Below are 18,714 nucleotides of genomic sequence, written 5' to 3' on the forward strand. Positions count from 1 at the left end.
TCTGGTACTGTCAAATACTACAACTGGCAGTTATTTTCTGTTATGTTGGCAGCAATGATTTCGGTTTACAGTAAAGCAAACTGATGAAAATGCAAGTAAGTACATACATTTTTAGGGTTAGTTGTCATGAATCGTAAACTCTTTAGTGAAAGCAATAAATTTCACGTTGCCTGGCAAAATAAATTGTAATATTAGATCATATTAATCCTAATTACCAACATAATATGCGAGAAGTCCAGGAGGAAAATACAATATTTCATAAATAAATTATTGAACCATTAAGGAAACACCTTGCAACATAAAGACGAGATGTGGTAAATAAACAAGACATTGTTATTGTTAACACTATATTATTATGATGATCTCAAAATCTTTCGCCCAATAAATAGTTCTGCCGATTGCCTAACTCTTCAAAATATTAACTCTATTGAACTTTGGTCTGACAATGGAATGAAAATTAATGAAACAAAAAATTTTGTCATTTCGTACTCACGAAAAACTACTTCCATAAAATTTAATTATTCTCTTAATAACGTCTGTATTATTAGGAAAAATTCTATTAAAGATCTTGGTGTATTACTCGATTCTAAATTATACTTTCACGATCATGTTCAATATATTCATAATCATTCAATAAGAATGCTTGGTTTAATAAGATCTATAACTTATTCTTTTTCTACTCCAGAGTCACTATTAATTCTATACTTTACTTTGGTTCGATCTAAACTTGAATATGCATCTGTAGCCTGGAATTCCATCACTTTAACTGATTCGGTTAAATTGGAAAATATTCAAAGAAAATTTTTTCCTTATGTTCTTTTCGATTTATATCCAATTCCTCTGACTTTAACTATGAGATTACCTGTAAATATTTTAACTGTTGTAGCCTTTATTCTAAACGTCAAAATCTTGATTATCAATTTTTTTGCAAAGTTATCAAGGGTGATATTGATTGTGAGTCTGTCATAAATAACATCAGCCTTCGTATTCCTACAAAAGGTTTAAGATTTCAAAAAAATTTTTATAACAGAAATTCTAAATCATTTTCTCCAGTCTGTAGATGCATAAAATATGCCAATTTGCATGGGCACATTTTAGATCCTTTTAAGGTATAGTTTCGTTTTGATTATTAGTATTTACTGTTCTTGTTCTCAATTTTATTTATGTATGTTTTTGTTTATTTAAGATATTATTTATTTTGTTTTGCACCTTTGTATCTCTGTTTGTGTATTGTGCTGAACTATAATTGGCCTCTGGCTGTTGTTCAGCACACAAATATTAATAATAAATAAATAAATAAAATAAATTTCAGTACGTAGCATTGTGATTTTACCCTCTTTGGTGATATCTGGTATTAGTTGGCAACACTGAAGAGACGGCAAAATTAGCCTTTTAGGAACTACTCTTACGTGATCCTCACTATAGTAGCGGCCTTGTATTACGCCGATAACTTTGAATCATTGTACGGCGATGTTAAAAGAATCATGTGTAGACAATGCGTCGTCTATTGCAGCACTGCAAGGATTACACTTTGAAGACAGATCTATTGTAGCCAACATCAGATTCAAATTTCGCTTTCACATCCATTGCATAAACAACCCTGGAACACTCTCGCTGACGCAGTTCGAGTAGGGTTACCATCCGTCCGGCAAAAGAAGGACATGTCCTCTTTTTTAATCATTTTATCCTTTTATCCTGTCCGGTAGGCATTTAAAAAAATTTGAAATGTCCCGCATTTCGCATTTCAACTAGAATTAATATAAAATATTGAACAATGTGCGATATTATGCATAGAATATCTAAACAAATGGTGAAAACCTATGAAAGAATTTAACTGCTTTCAATGGTTGAAGCTAGAGGACATAAAAACAAAATATGATGATCTATTGGCATGCATTGAATTCTTACACTCTAAAAAAAGTCACTATTCATGATTCTAAGCTATCTTATCAATTTTATTCTGCAATGTACAAAGATATGCCAATCAAGTTAATTTGGGCAATGATTTAAGTTTAGATAAACAATGATGCAAATTCTTCAATTACAATAGTTCTGCGAGCACTGAAACTTCTCAGAAGTCTTAAAAATGTATCAATTATATTTATTTATTCCAAGTCACAATGGAAGTGCTGAGAGAGTATTTTCCTTAATATCTGCTCAATGGACAAAAGAACGAAATCGCATGCTAACAGAGACAGTCAGAGGTATCATCATGGTGAAATATAATTTCAAGGACATGTCCTGTGAACAATTCCGTAGTTATTAGTTAGAAGCTAAGTTTGTCTCTTCAGGCTCTTGTGCACAAAGTGGGCTCCACCGATAAGTAGAGTACAGATGTAATACTGATCCAGCAACTAGTGAGAAAACTGACTAAGGTGAGCCATTGTTTTTATCTTTAATTTTGTTCATAACAATTTTTAAAAAGTCCTCCTTTTTTCAGCAATGTCCTCCTATTTTAGATTCCATGTTCTCCTATAGAATTTCTTCTCATGGTAACCCTAGGTTCGAGAAGTGAAAACTGTTATTACCGAAATAACAAGTTACCCGCAAGGAAGGTAGATAGAGTGAGAAAGTCAGGGAATACTGGATTTAACTTTATGTCAACTACTGCCACTGCCTTGGTTTTGAAGACTACATCACTTCATCAAAACCTGAATGCGAAACAACTGGCTTCATTCAAGTATGCCGAACTTGAGACTTATGATGTGGAATAAACGTTTCGCGCTGCAAGGCTTTATTTCGTGAGAATCGTCAGGCTGCCGAAAATTTGAGAATGTTCTTCGTAACGCATGGCGACGACCAGACATGAAGGTAATGTATACTGAACTGTTTTCCCCGTCATTTGTTAGGCCAAATGTTTTAGCACGTATTTTTGGACTTATAACGCATAAACGTATGAATTTTTTGCAATATTTTTTTGGCACACAGAAATTCTAGTCCTAGTCATTAGGATATATATCGTCGTCAAACACCCCGTATATTCCTCTAATTTAAGTAATTACGACATATATCGTCGTCAAACACCCTGTGTATTCCTCTAATGTAAGTCATTACGATATATATCGTCATCAAACACCCTGCATATTCCTCTAATTTAAGTCATTACGATATATATCGTCGTCAAACATCCTGTATATTCCTCTAATTTAAGTAATTACGATAAATATCGTCGTCAAACACCCTGTGTATTCCTCTAATTTAAGTCATTACGATATATATCGTCGTCAAACACACTGTGTATCTGTGTATTCCTCTAATTTAAGTCATTACGATATATATCGTCGTCAAACACCCTGTGTATTCCTCTAATTTAAGTCATTACAATATATATCGTTATCAAACACCCTGTATATTCCTCTAATTTAAGTCATGACGATATATATCGTCGTCAAACACCCTGCATATTCCTCTAATTTAAGTCATTGCGATATATATCGTCATCAAACACCCTGTCTATTCCTCTAATTTAAGTCATTACGATATATATCGTCGTCAAACACCCTGTGTATTCCTGTAATTTAAGTCAATACGATATATATCGTCGTCAAACACCCTGTGTATTCCTCTAATTTAAGTAATTACGATATACATCGTTGTCAAACACCCTGTGTATTCTAATTTAAGTCATTACGATATATATCGTCGTCAAACACCCTGTGTATTCCTCTAATTTAAGTCAGTAAGATATATATCGTCGTCAAACAACCTGTGTATTCCTCTAATTTAAGTCAATACGCTATATATCGTCATCAAACACCCTGTGTATTCCTCTAATTTAAGTCATTACGATATATATCGTCGTCAAATACCCTGTGTATTCCTCTAATTTAAGTCAATACGATATATCGTCGTAAAACACCCTGTGTATTCCTCTAATTTAAGTCATTACGATATATATCGTCGTAAAACACCCTGTGTATTACTCTAATTTACACAAAACACGGCAGGATGGCTAGAACCAGAGCTTCCCAAGTCAGAGATTCGCATTTTGCTCCCAAGTTGTAAGATTTATTTTATTTTATTTTTTTTTTATTCCTTGCACATGCGGAACAGTATGTATATTTAATAAATTATATCAGAACAAACTGAGTCCAACGGTAGTAATGACATAACTGAACAACTAATTGCATAACTCACGCTTTTTTAAGTTAGAATAATGATATAATGATAATGAATATACTCTATGTATATATTAAGTAACATAGGCCTATAAAAACGCAACTAGAATATAGTGATAACGGAATTGTAATTGCATCATTTTTCTATACACAGTAACGATTGATTTTCTGCACACATATTACAAAACATGCAAGAAAGCAGCGCAGTAATGAACTAGAGCAATGAGGGAATTTGAGAAGCGACTCGATAAAACTTCACTTTCTTCAAGACTCGATCATTATCTGATTATTTATTACTAGCGGCTTGTGCAGCAAATGCTGCTGCAAACTAAGTTCGTTAGACGTTCAAATAAAAATTTTTCAGATTTATTTTCAATGAAGAATACCTGTCTTTTTAATAGTTATTTGCTTCCATAATAATGAAACATACTCCCTCTGAATGGATTTTTTTAGGCCAAATACTTTCGCTTGAACCTATCCAACTTCAGTTTGGGTTTCAACGCGAAAACGCAAGTATCAATGTCAGGACGATAGCAGTAGCTATTTCAGGTCATTGTGGATTGTAGGCGAAAGTTAAAAAAATGTCAGGTTTGCTAAGCTTTCGAACAATAGCATTTTCGTATAGCTGCTGCATGTAGAACTTGAAATGTAGAGCGTAAAATAATTTTATCCTAGTAAGAGATCTTGCTGAAATGATCTGGAGACTACAAAATTTTCTAGGCCTCTTATTTTATCAGTAAGTAAAATACCTTTTGATCTTTCCTTAGGAACTGTAATTTTTGCGCTCTCTCCAGCAATACTGAAGACAATGACACATATCAATATCTACACTACACCGCCATTAAGTATATGAAAAAGACCCAATCCCACTGGGCAAATAAGTATAAAAATATTTGATTTTTAATAACAATATTATTATCTTACTTAAGTTATGTAGTTATATATAGCAGCCACTCAGTAAATTATAGAAATGAAGATCTAAATTAAGATATTCTCTACATTTACTTATATAACCTCAAAACGTTTCACTTTCATGTCACCAATATAGCATCAATATTATGTACAATTAATGAAAAATAGATGCATCATGATATTAACTTTAATAATATTTAATTTCTAATGATAATAATGTCATCAACCACCTCAAGTTTCGTAGATTTGAATATCCAATACACAGTTGTACTCAGAAAATTATTATACACTGCAGAATCAGTTTTTAATAAATTGAATTGAGCTCTAAATATGTCGGCAATCCTGCAGGTCATGGCCTTTGTGTAATAGCCTATTGTTTATTGTAGTCAAAGACGTTGTAGTTATATTGTAGTGTGTTTTGTTCTGAAAGTCAATCAAGTCGGCCGTGATTCGATAAAATTAGTTCTCAAAACTGACAACAGACGGATTTTGGAAAATAGGAAAATTGTGTAGGAAAATTGACATTTCACTGAAAACTACTACTTTTCCGAAAAACTTTGGGTTCCAAGCTTCAAAATGACGGGTCATTTATTAAAATACGTCCAGCCGCTTTCCCGTAATTTCCATTACCAGTTCAAATTATATATATAGATATTCAATGCGAAACACATGCGTAAGGACGCACCGCTCGTTTGTTCGGAGTAACAAGATATTTCAGAGATACCCTACTTATAACCGAATGAATATTCAACCATCTTAGTGAAAATCACGTCTAGTTTACTTCACACGCCCTGCAGATAATTAAAATAATGTAAAACAACGAATACGGAGCTAACTACATTACCTGTAAATAAAACTACACATTGAAATGGCAACTTTGAAATTTACATGAATATCATGTGATTGCATACACTTACTTTCCCGTTGATCTAAAGATTAGACCTGGTTTCGTCCAATATAGTAGGCTACCTGAAGAAGAAGAAAAAAAAAAAAAAAAAAAAGCCCCACCAGAATTAAACAGATTAAATAGGACAAAAACAGGTGATGTTCTGTAAAAAGAAACTAAGGAAGCCATGTTCCTTTGTAGAGAATCTGTGAAAGTTTATTGTATTACTTGTTTGATTACAAAAGTAGAAATTCCAAGCCAAAAGTTTTAATTTCAAATTTCCCCCCTCCACCTCTCTACTTTTTTTTTTCAGTAGCGCAAAGGATTGTCAATTAAAGTTTGAGCAAAGCTCATGTTTGACAAAAAAGAAACTTTCTGAATAAATAAACACCAAGCCAAGCGCGGATGGGAACACTGAAAACAAAGTTTCTCAAACTATGAAGAAAACATTTCGGAGGGAAAAAATGTCTGCATTGATGGTAACGCCATACTCCTATTGGTTGACAAAGAACAGTTCCCACCTATTTCTTAATGTTTACTTGGTTATTCAACGACGCCTCATCAACTAAGTACTAGGTTATTTAGCTCGATGGATTTAGTGATAGCGAGATGGGGCCAAGGATTCATATACTTAGTATAACTCCACCTGTACACACGCTACCTTTACTTTATGGTACATACTTTCCCATTATACGTTTTACTAGTTTCTCTATCATGTTGCGAACCACATGACTACTTCTGTTTGAAGTTTATCATCATTTTGAAAACACATCATTTGTTACACATCTAAATAAAATTGAGTTTTATTGTTTGATAATATTTATAAACCCAAATGTAAGATATGCGACTTCATTCATCTTCTACTTTAACAGGGTATTAGCAGCAGTAGTAATAGTAGTAGTAGTATGAACAGTAATAGTAACAGCAACAGTAGTAGTAGTAATAGTAGCAGCAACAGTAGTAGTAGTAATAGTAGCAGCAACAATAGTAGTAGTAGTATAAACAATAATAGTAGCAGCAACAATAGCAGTAGTAGCAGCAGCAGCAACAGTAGTAGTAGTAGTAGTAGTAGCAGCAGCAGCAGCAGCAAGAATAGTAGTAGTATGAACAGTAATAGTAGCAGCAACAGTAGCAGTAGTAGTATGAACAGTAATAGTAGCAACAATAGTAGTAGTAGTAGTATGAACAGTAATAGTAGCAGCAACAGTAGTAGTAGTAGTATGAACAGTAATAGTAGCAGCAAAAGTAGTAATAGTAGTAGTATGAACAGTAATAGTAGCAGCAACAGTAGTAGTAGTATGAACAGTAATAGTAGCAGCAACAGTAGTAGTAGTAGTAGTAGTAGTAGTAGTAGTAGTAGTAGTAGTAGTAGTAGTATGAACAGTAATAGTAGCAGCAACAGTAGTAGTATGAACAGTAATAGTAGCAGCAACAGTAGTAGTAGTAGTAGTAGTAGTAGTAGTAGTAGTAGTAGTAGTAGTAGTATGAACAGTAATAGTAGCAGCAACAGTAGTAGTAGTAGTATGAACAGTAATAGTAGCAGCAACAGTAGTAGTAGTAGTAGTAGTAGTAGTAGTAGTAGTGGTAGTATGAACAGTAATAGTAGCAGCAACAGTAGTAGTATGAACAGTAATAGTAGCAGCAACAGTAATAGTAGCAGCAACAGTAGTAGTATGAACAGTAATAGTAGCAGCAACAGTAGTAGTAGTAGCAGCAACAACATTAGTAGTAGTAGCTGCAGCAACAGTAGTAGTAGTAGTAGTAGTAGTATCAACAGTAATAGCAACAGTAGCAGTAGTAGTAATAGTAGTAGTAGTATTATGAACAGTAATAGTAGCAGCAACAGTAGTAGTAGTAGCAGCTGCAGAAACAGTAGTAGTAGTAGTAGTAGTAGTCGTAGTAGTAGTAGTATGAACAGTAATAGCAACAGTAGTAGTAGAATAGCAGCAGCAACAGTAGTAGTATTATGAACAGTAATAGCAACAGTAGTAGTAGTAGTAGCTGCAGCAACAGTAGTAGTAGTATGAACAGTAATAGCAACAGTAATAGTAGTAGTAGTAGAATAGCAGCAGCAACAGTAGTAGTAGTAGTAGCAGCAACAACAGTAGTAGTAGTAGCTGCAGCAACTGAGTAGTAGTATGAACAGTAATAGCAACAGTAGTAGTAGTAGTAGTAGTAGTAGTAGTAGTAGTAGAATAGCAGCAGCAACAGCAGTAGTAGTAGCAGCAGCAACAGTAGTAGTAATATGAACAGTAATAGTAGCAGCAACAATAGTAGTAGTAGTAGTATGAACAGTAATAGCAGCAGCAACAGTAGTAGTAGTAGTAGTCATAACAGCAGCAACAGTAGTAGTAGTATGAACAGTAATAGTAGCAGCAACAGTAGTAGTAGTAGTAGTAGTCATAGCAGCAGCAAAAGTAGTAGTAGTATGAACAGTAATAGTAGCAGCAACAGTAGTAGTAGTAGTAGTAGTAGTCATAGCAGCAGCAAAAGTAGTAGTAGTATGAACAGTAATAGTAGCAGCAACAATAGTAGTAGTAGTAGTATGAACAGTAATAGCAGCAGCAACAGTAGTAGTAGTAGTCGTCATAACAGCAGCAACAGTAGTAGTAGTATGAACAGTAATAGTAGCAGCAACAGTAGTAGTAGTAGTAGTAGTCATAGCAGCAGCAAAAGTAGTAGTAGTATGAACAGTAATAGTAGCAGCAACAATAGTAGTAGTAGTAGTATGAACAGTAATAGTAGCAGCAACAGTAGTAGTAGTAGTAATAGTAGTAGTAGTAGTAGTAGCAGCAGCAGCAGCAGCAACAGTAGTAGTAGTATGAACAGTAATAGTAGCAGCAACAATAGTACTAGTAGTAATAGTAGCAGCAACAGTAGTAGTAGTAGCAGCAACAGTAGTAGTAGTAATAGCAGCAGCAACAGTAGTAGTAGTAGCTGCAGCAACAGTAGTAGTAGTAGTAATAGCAGCAGCAACAGTAGTAGTAGTAGCTGCAGCAACAGTAGTAGTAGTAGTAGTAGTATGAACAGTAATAGCAACAGTAGTAGTAGTAGTAGTATGAACAGTAATAGCAGCAGCAACAGTAGTAGTAGTAGTAGTAGTAGTAATAGCAGCAACAACAGTAGTAGTAGTAGCTGCAGCAACAGTAGTAGTAGTAGTAGTAGTATGAACAGTAATAGCAACAGTAGTAGTAGTAGTAGTAGAATAGCAGCAACAATAGTAGTAGCAGCAGCAACAGTAGTAGTAGTATGAACAGTAATAGTAGCAGCAACAGTAGTAGTAGTAGTAGTAGTAGTAGCAGTATTCATAGCAGCAGCAAAAGTAGTAGTAGTATGAACAGTATAGTAGCAGCAAGAGTAGTAGTAGTAGTAGTAGTAGTAGTAGTAGTCATAGCAGCAGCAACAGTAGTAGTAGTATGAACAGTAATAGTAGCAGCAACAATAGTAGTAGTAGTAGTATGAACAGTAATAGTAGCAGAAACAGTAGTAGTAGTAGCAGCAGCAACAGTAGTAGTATGAACAGTAATAGTAGCAGCAACAGTAGTAGTAGTAGTAGTAGTAGTAGCAGCAGCAGCAGCAGCAACAGTAGCAGTAGTAGTAGTATGAACAGTAATAGTAGCAGCAACAATAGTACTAGTAGTAATAGCAGCAGCAAGAGTAGTAGTAGTAGTAGTAGTAGTAGTAGTCATAGCAGCAGCAACAGTAGTAGTAGTATGAACAGTAATAGTAGCAGCAACAATAGTAGTTATAGTGGTAGTATGAACAGTAATAGTAGCAGAAACAGTAGTAGTAGTAGTAGCAGCAGCAGCAACAGTAGTAGTAGTATGAACAGTAATAGTAGCAGCAACAGTAGTAGTAGTAGTAGTAGCAGCAGCAGCAGCAGCAGTAGCAGTAGTAGTAGTATGAACAATAATAGTAGCAGCAACAATAGTACTAGTAGTAATAGCAGCAGCAACAGTAGTAGTAGTAGTAGTAGTAGTAGTAGAAGCAGCAACAGTAGTAGTAGTAGCAGCAACAGTAGTAGTAGTATGAACAGTAATAGTAGCAACAGTAGTAGTAGTAGTATGAACAGTAATAGTAGTAGTAGTAGTAGTAGTAGTAGCAGCAGCAACAGTAGTAGTAGTAGTAGTAGTAGCAGCAACAGTAGTAGTAGTAGTAGTAGTATGAACAGTAATAGTAGCAGCAACATTAGTAGTAGCAGCAACAGTAGTAGTAGCAGCAACAGTAGTAGTAGTAGTAGTAGTATGAACAGTAATAGTAGCAGCAACAGTAGTAGTAGTATGAACAGTAATAGTAGCAGCAACAGTAGTAGTAGTAGTAGTAGTAGTAGTAGTAGTAGTATGAACAGTAAGGTAGGGTGCCCATTTATCGTCCCCCATTTAGTTTTGTCTCAACATTCATATACCATTAAAGTTGAAAACTTGAAACTAATCTAGTTAAGAACTTTCAACATTTAACTACAAGACACAGAATTCTAAATTCATAAATTTGGAATCAAATTGAATATAAAACATGAAGAATGAATTTATGCAATTTTTTACATTTCAATGAAGCGGTCTAAATATCGTCCCCTATACTCTTTAACATATTGAATGACAATAATTTCAACAGTACAATGAAATAAAAACATAGAACACCAAGAATGTTTATAATGACTAATAATTGTAGAAAGTATGTAAGAGAGCATTCAGAAAATTATTTAAATTACATTTTGTAAATTAAGAACTCCTTCATGTGATATTTTCTTAAGGTTCTTAGCACTTCCAAAGAAAATTACAGTAACTTTTTAACCCAACATTAAATAGTTCATTACGTCCAATGGAACTAAAACCTTTCAATTTTGTTTCCTTATTCAGACACATCACAAATAAATTTTTTGTGTTCAGAAGATGAGCACATTTCGTGGGACCAATGGCAGCATTCCGTGCATTTGATCCCTTTCTGTCCTTGTTTATGATATGAAAATTTTTCCCACATAACGGGAATATTACATCTTCATTATTATTGTCTTCATCATCCTCCACTGTCGCTAGAAGACTCGCAGAAAATTTATACTTTTTGTTTGTTTCGGTGCACTTTTTTTGGTTGAAACTGAGGCTGCAGGTTGTGAAGCGATAGTGGTACAGAAGTCGACGTTAAGATTTCTTCTCGTCTGCTTTTGCTTTTGGTTTTCAGACTCATTAACTTTTCTTTTCTTTTCTGCTGCTGTGTGAACACTGTTCTTTATGTGGGGTGTACTCGTTACTAGAAATGCTGTACCACGCCTGTTGGAAAACGATGGCTCTATCACTGGAACTTTCCGAATATCTTCTGGACTGATTACAGAATTTGAAGTTTCAGGTTCAGTTTCCTGATGTTCTGTCACTTGGGTAGGTTGATGTCGATTAGATATCAATTTGGAGCCCATCTTTTTCTCCCTATCAGGTTTCACGGCTTCTATCATTTCCTCCTTGCTCCATAGTTTCCGTTTTCCCATCTGAAGGCAACTAGAAATATAAATGACAACAGCCTTACTGAAATTACATGATATGGAAATACCATTCCGAAATCCGTCCCGGGGACGAAATTTAGACACGTCCAGGGGGACGAAATTTGGGCATGTGCACCACAAAAGTATGGCGGCATCTCGTTCTAAGCACGATGCAATGTCCGGTTCATTTAATATATATTCTTATACTAGACATTTTGCTCTATATATAGAAGAAAAAAATGTTATAAAATACGTAACTTAGGCTGTGAAATGCTGCTGAGAATATATAAGAATAGTTTTTCACCTTCCAGATATTTAAAACTAAAATAACAACGGAACAGACAATAACACTCGCTCCAACTGAAAGCATGCTTGCTACTGCATAAAGAGGGATAGTCTCTACTGACCATCACCAGGGTGCGACACATTATGGGCGAAATACTGTGGGGGACGAATTTAGGCAAGGGGACGAATATTGGGCACTACACCTTAATAGTAACAGCAACAGTAGTAATAATAGCAGCAACAGTAGTAGTAGTATGAACAGTAATAGTAGCAGCAACAATAGTAGTAGTAGTAGTAGTAGTAGTAGTAGTAGTAGTAGTAGTAGTAGTAACAGCAACAACAGTAGTAGTAGTAGTAGTAGTAGGAGCAGCAACAGTAGTAGTAGTAGCAGCAAAAGTAGTAGTAGTAGTAGTATGAACAGTAATAGTAGCAGCAACAATAGTAGTAGTAGTAGTAGTAGTAGTAGTAGTAGTAACAGCAACAACAGTAGTAGTAGTAGTAGCAGCAGCAACAGTAGTAGGAGTAGTAGCAGCAGCAACAGTAGTAGTAGTAGCAGCAGTAGTAGTATGAACAGCAATAGTAGCAGCAAAAGTAGTAGTAGTAGTAGTATGAACAGTAATAGTAGCAGCAACAATAGTAGGAGTAGTAGCAGCAGCAACAGTAGTAGCAGCAGTAGTAGTATGAACAGCAGTAGTAGCAGCAACAGTAGTAGTAGTATGAACAGTAATAGTAGCAGCAACAATAGTAGTAGTAGTAACAGCAACAACAGTAGTAGTAGTAGCAGCAGCAACAGTAGTAGTAGTAGCAGCAGTAGTAGTATGAACAGCAATAGTAGCAGCAAAAGTAGTATGAACAGTAATAGTAGCAGCAACAATAGTAGTAGTAGTAGTAATAGTAACAGCAACAACAGTAGGAGTAGTAGCAGCAGCAACAGTAGTAGTAGTAGCAGCAGTAGTAGTATGAGCAGTAGTAGCAGCAAAAGTAGTAGTAGTAGTAGTAGTAGTATGAACAGTAATAGTAGCAGCAACAATAGTAGTAGTAGTAATAGTAACAGCAACAACAGTAGGAGTAGTAGCAGCAGCAACAGTAGTAGTAGTAGCAGCAGTAGTAGTATGAACAGCAGTAGTAGCAGCAAAAGTAGTAGTAGTAGTAGTAGTAGTATGAACAGTAATAGTAGCTGCAACAATAGTAGTAGTAGTAATAGTAACAGCAACAACAGTAGGAGTAGTAGCAGCAGCAACAGTAGTAGTGGTAGCAGCAGTAGTAGTATGAACAGCAGTAGTAGCAGCAAAAGTAGTAGTAGTAGTAGTAGTATGAACAGTAATAGTAGCAGCAACAATAGTAGTAGTAGTAATAGTAACAGCAACAACAGTAGGAGTAGTAGCAGCAGCAACAGTAGTAGTAGCAGCAGTAGTAGTATGAACAGCAGTAGTAGCAGCAAAAGTAGTAGTAGTAGTAGTAGTATGAACAGTAATAGTAGCAGCAAAAGTAGTAGTAGTAGTAGTAGTACGAACAGTAATAGTAGCAGCAACAATAGTAGTAGTAGTAGCAGCAGTAGTAGTATGAACAGCAGTAGTAGCAGCAAAAGTAGTAGTAGTATGAACAGTAATAGTAGCAGCAACAATAGTAGTAGTAGTAGTAACAGCAACAACAGTAGGAGTAGTAGCAGCAGCAACAGTAGTAGTAGTAGCAGCAGTAGTAGTATGAACAGCGGTAGTAGCAGCAACAGTAGTAGTAGTATGAACAGTAATAGTAGCAGCAACAGTAGTAGTAATAACAGCAACAACAGTAGTAGTAGTAGTAGTAGTAGTAGTAGGAGCAGCAACAGTAGTAGTAGTAGCAGCAAAAGTAGTAGTAGTAGTAGTATGAACAGTAATAGTAGCAGCAACAATAGTAGTAGTAGTAGTAGTAGTAACAGCAACAACAGTAGTAGTAGTAGTAGCAGCAGCAACAGTAGTAGGAGTAGTAGCAGCAGCAACAGTAGTAGTAGTAGCAGCAGTAGTAGTATGAACAGCAATAGTAGCAGCAAAAGTAGTAGTAGTAGTAGTAGTAGTAGTATGAACAGTAACAGTAGCAGCAACAATAGTAGGAGTAGTAGCAGCAGCAACAGTAGTAGTAGTAGCAGCAGTAGTAGTATGAACAGCAGTAGTAGCAGCAACAGTAGTAGTAGTATGAACAGTAATAGTAGCAGCAACAATAGTAGTAGTAGTAACAGCAACAACAGTAGTAGTAGTAGCAGCAGCAACAGTAGTAGTAGTAGCAGCAGTAGTAGTATGAACAGCAATAGTAGCAGCAAAAGTAGTATGAACAGTAATAGTAGCAGCAACAATAGTAGTAGTAGTAATAGTAACAGCAACAACAGTAGGAGTAGTAGCAGCAGCAACAGTAGTAGTAGTAGCAGCAGTAGTAGTATGAACAGCAGTAGTAGCAGCAAAAGTAGTAGTAGTAGTAGTATGAACAGTAATAGTAGCAGCAACAATAGTAGTAGTAGTAATAGTAACAGCAACAACAGTAGGAGTAGTAGCAGCAGCAACAGTAGTAGTAGTAGCAGCAGTAGTAGTATGAACAGCAGTAGTAGCAGCAAAAGTAGTAGTAGTAGTAGTATGAACAGTAATAGTAGCAGCAACAATAGTAGTAGTAGTAATAGTAACAGCAACAACAGTAGGAGTAGTAGCAGCAGCAACAGTAGTAGTGGTAGCAGCAGTAGTAGTATGAACAGCAGTAGTAGCAGCAAAAGTAGTAGTAGTAGTAGTAGTAGTAGTAGTAGTATGAACAGTAATAGTTGCAGCAACAATAGTAGTAGTAGTAATAGTAACAGCAACAACAGTAGGAGTAGTAGCAGCAGCAACAGTAGTAGTAGTAGCAGCAGTAGTAGTATGAACAGCAGTGGTAGCAGCAAAAGTAGAACAGTAATAGTAGCAGCAACAATAGTAGTAGTAGTAACAGCAACAACAGTAGGAGTAGTAGCAGCAGCAACAGTAGTAGTAGTAGCAGCAGTAGTAGTATGAACAGCAGTAGTAGCAGCAACAGTAGTAGTAGTATGAACAGTAATAGTAGCAGCAACAGTAGTAGTAATAACAGCGACAACAGTAGTAGTAGTAGCAGCAGCAACAGTAGTAGTAGTAGCAGCAGCAACAGTAGTAGGAGTAGTAGCAGCAACAACAGTAGTAGTAGTAGCAGCAGTAGTAGTATGAACAGCAGTAGTAGTATGAACAGCAGTAGTAGTATGAACAGCAGTAGTAGTATGAACAGCAGTAGTACTATGAACAGCAGTAGTAGCAGCAACAGTAGTAGTATGAACAGTAATAGTAGCAGCAACAGTAGTAGTAATAACAGAGACAACAGTAGTAGTAGTAGCAGCAGCAACAGTAGTAGTAGTAGTAGCAGCAGCAACAGTAGTAGTAGTAGCAGCAGCAACAGTAGTAGTAGTAGTAGCAGCAGCAACAGTAGTAGTAGTAGTAGCAGCAGCAACAGTAGTAGTAGTAGCAGCAGTAGTAGCAGCAAAAGTAGTAGTATGAACAGTAGTAGTAGTAGTAGTAGTAGTAGTAAAGTATTAACAGTTGTAATAGTAAGACTAGTACTAGATCTGCTGCATAACAAATGCATAAAGATTTTTTTAACTACAAAATGGGGTTATTCTATTCAACTTCTGTATTACTAATCATTATGCATAGTGTCCTATTTATGGGACTGTCCTTAATTTTTATCCCAGATAGTAAATAAATTTAAAACTGATATGAAAGCATTCTTAAGTCACCAACTAACAAACTTCAACTCAGAAACGCATTTTTGAAGTCATTAATAACTTTTTGCATTTATAGGTTAACAGTAATAGTAGGGTATTAGCAGCAGCAGCACCAGCAGCAGAAGTAGTAGTAGTACCGGTGGTGGTAGTAGTAGTAGTAGTAGCAGTAGAAGTAATAACACTAGTAGTAGCAACAGTAAATGTAGTATTAACAGTAGTAGTAGTAGTAGTAGTAATAATAATAATAATAATAACAGTTGTAGTAGTAGCAACAGTTGTAGTAGTAGCAGCAGTTATAGTAGGATTAACAGTATTAGTAGTTTATTAGTAGCAGTAATAGTAGTAGTAGTAACAGTAGTTGAAGTAGTAGTAGCAGGAATAGTAGAAATAATAGTCATCATACACGTTGCCTCAAGTCAATGCATTATTGCTACTTCGTAACTAAATATAGATGTATTCTTTTCTTCTGTTATCTAATAATTCTTCATAGTTTTACCATGTTAACGTACAAACATGTAACTTCTTGGTTTCTAGCCAAGTGCTATGTAGCATACACGAAAGAAAATACTGAGTGCCCACACTAATTTCGCACGGAAATAAGTGTGGAAATTTGTGACCGGCGCTGAGGGGTGGGCATGCAGGATCGTTCGTGAAGTAGAAAGAGTAGACGACAGCACGAACATCTCATTTCTGTGGTAGGTTTCATAAGGTCGAATCAGTGACAGGTTAGGTTAATTTAAACTTTCGGTATGCTTTGGATAAAAGGGCACATCCTTAGGCAATATCTAGTAAATGCAAAGCATGGTAACGTAAATGTGAAGAAAATTCCCATTATTTATTAAGCCTATTATTATAATTATTAGGGATTCTGATTATTATCATAATAATTGTAATTGTTCAAATCAATGTGTTATTGCTATTTCATTCCGAAATAGGCCTACTCCAAAGTATTGGAAATTACTGAAAAAGACACAGCCACTATTACACCTCACTTATGAAGCAAAGATGGATAATTCTGGCAAACGACCAATTCACGATTTTCGAACTTTTTTTCTTTTACAAACCATGATTATATGCTCGATTTTCGAAAGGTAATAGAAAAATATTTCGAATAAATATAATTTAGACTGTAACCTAACATAACCTATCACAATTTAATCTAACCTAACCTTAACTAACCCAAGAAAAACTAACTCAAAATAAGCTAAGCTAACATAAACAAACATAAAATTACCAGGTTAGCTTAGTTTTGGTTAGGTTGGGTTGTGGTTCGTTATGGTTTCCTGGATAGAAATATCATATGTACTTCGGTATATCATAGTAAAGTGATAGGTTATGTTACGTTACAGTAAAAATTGTTTTTTTCTGAATTTTTTTCTATTACCTTTCGAAAACCGAGCATATAATCATAGTTTGTGAAAAAAGAAAGTTCGAAAAACGTGGAGTAGTCGTCGTCTAGAATTATCAAAGATCGTAACGATGAAATAATATAATTATATATGCAAGGCATACACGTACCGATTCTCGGCTTTACGAAAACTCTCAGTCTACCAAGAAAATGTAAAGTTCCGTGTCGTATTATCCATTAGACCCAGGGATTGTTTATTGCTGTGGCTAAACTAGCGCTGAAGTAGTTCCCTCCGGTAATTTCCGAGAAGTCGTCGGTCTTTTAAAAGTTATGTGACAAGGTTAGTGGGTTAGTTGGTTTAGTTAAAGATCATTGAAATGTGTTCACATAATCTTTGGCTTTACGCTACTTGCCACATACTTTGTAAAAGACCGACGTCTTCTCAGAAATTACATAATTACATTATTATTATTATTATTATTATTATTATTATTATTATTACTAATATTAGGCCTACTCTTTATATAAAACTACAAGCAGTTTTGCTGTAACCATGTTTGTTTACATCACCCAACTCATATGGGATAAAAGATAATTTTGATGTCTCCCGGAATCGAACACAGATCCGTTTCATTTGCAGCCGAAATGCTAATACTCTCCTTCACCAACTCATTTTATAAATCTTGGCATTTTAAATATCTACTTAACGGTAATAAATCACAACGATAATCAATATTAATTACATTAAATGTAGGCAGCTGTCATATTAAGTAAACCAGCTCAACATATGCTATTTGCAGGACATAATTTAATACTAATAATCATAATGACGCTATATTTATACCTCTGAAGTACGTCGACTGCTACAATCCTGAAACTGTGACAGATTCAGCACGTAATTCTGCATTCACCAGCCGTTCTATTAGACAGTTTTACACAGACATGTTCACTGTTTTCATAGCACCAGAAAAAGAACACAGAATTTCACAACTTAAATACAGGATTATGCGTTTTTAAGCAACTACCACAGTTTCACCATCGCAAATGCAAGCCATGACACGCCAACTATCTTCAACTGTCTCTGCACGGTATTCGATGCAAGGAACATGGAAAGCAAAGAGGATTAAAATCTCTGCTTTTACGATTGTGTCGTGTACAAAAGTTTAAGTTACCATAGAGTATGAATTTACATATTTATTTTCTATGGTGCTTAAATTTGAACATAAATATGCGTAAGGACAAATAATTATTTCTGATACTCGCAAATTTAATATCATATCCAGCACAACAGTTTATCATTTTATTGTATTTATATCTTCGCATTTTTCAGGTGCCGAATATCTACATAGGTCTATGTATTATTACTGTAACAGCCAGTTAATTACTGAACATTAAATTAACCTAAAGAACATATTCAACATTCTTATACTGATGGAACAATGACAAATTCTGCTACGAAAATAACACGGTTACCTTAGACTTAGATTTTTAAGGAATTTGATTGTTATTTACGAACATTTTGAATATCATTAAGACTGAAATTAATTTAAAGCAATTTATGTGTCCTTGTTTATTCCACTGTAGAAGACAAGTAGGAACCCCGTGATACCAATAAGGCATCAATCATCAGGCAACTTAGCCAAGAGATAATATTCCTTTCCCCCTCCATTGATACATCGCTAACTAGTAACACATTACTGCTTAATCGGACTTCAGATGTATACAAAAATAATATAGGCTATTGTTCTTCCTCTGACACATATCGTCAAGTGAGATGTATTGCCTGATGACAGATGTACATATCAGCTAGAACCTCAATCAGAGTATAAGAAAAATAAGACATATAATACATACATACATACATATTATTAGATTACATTACGTTTCATAATGTGTATACATATATTATCGTAGCTTTTATAGTTCGCATTATCATTGATAGCAAACCTA

General features: G+C 35.1%; 1 long non-coding RNA gene across 1 annotated transcript in view; it reads right to left on the reverse strand.

Moving 5' to 3' along the window:
* LOC138708595 (uncharacterized) overlaps window positions 1–18,714 on the reverse strand; it is a 112,348-nt gene that overhangs the window by 11,862 nt on the left and 81,772 nt on the right. The gene's annotated exons all lie outside the window — the stretch shown is intronic.

Source organism: Periplaneta americana, chromosome 11 (genome assembly GCF_040183065.1).
Source record: "Periplaneta americana isolate PAMFEO1 chromosome 11, P.americana_PAMFEO1_priV1, whole genome shotgun sequence".
Taxonomy (NCBI): domain Eukaryota; kingdom Metazoa; phylum Arthropoda; class Insecta; order Blattodea; family Blattidae; genus Periplaneta; species Periplaneta americana.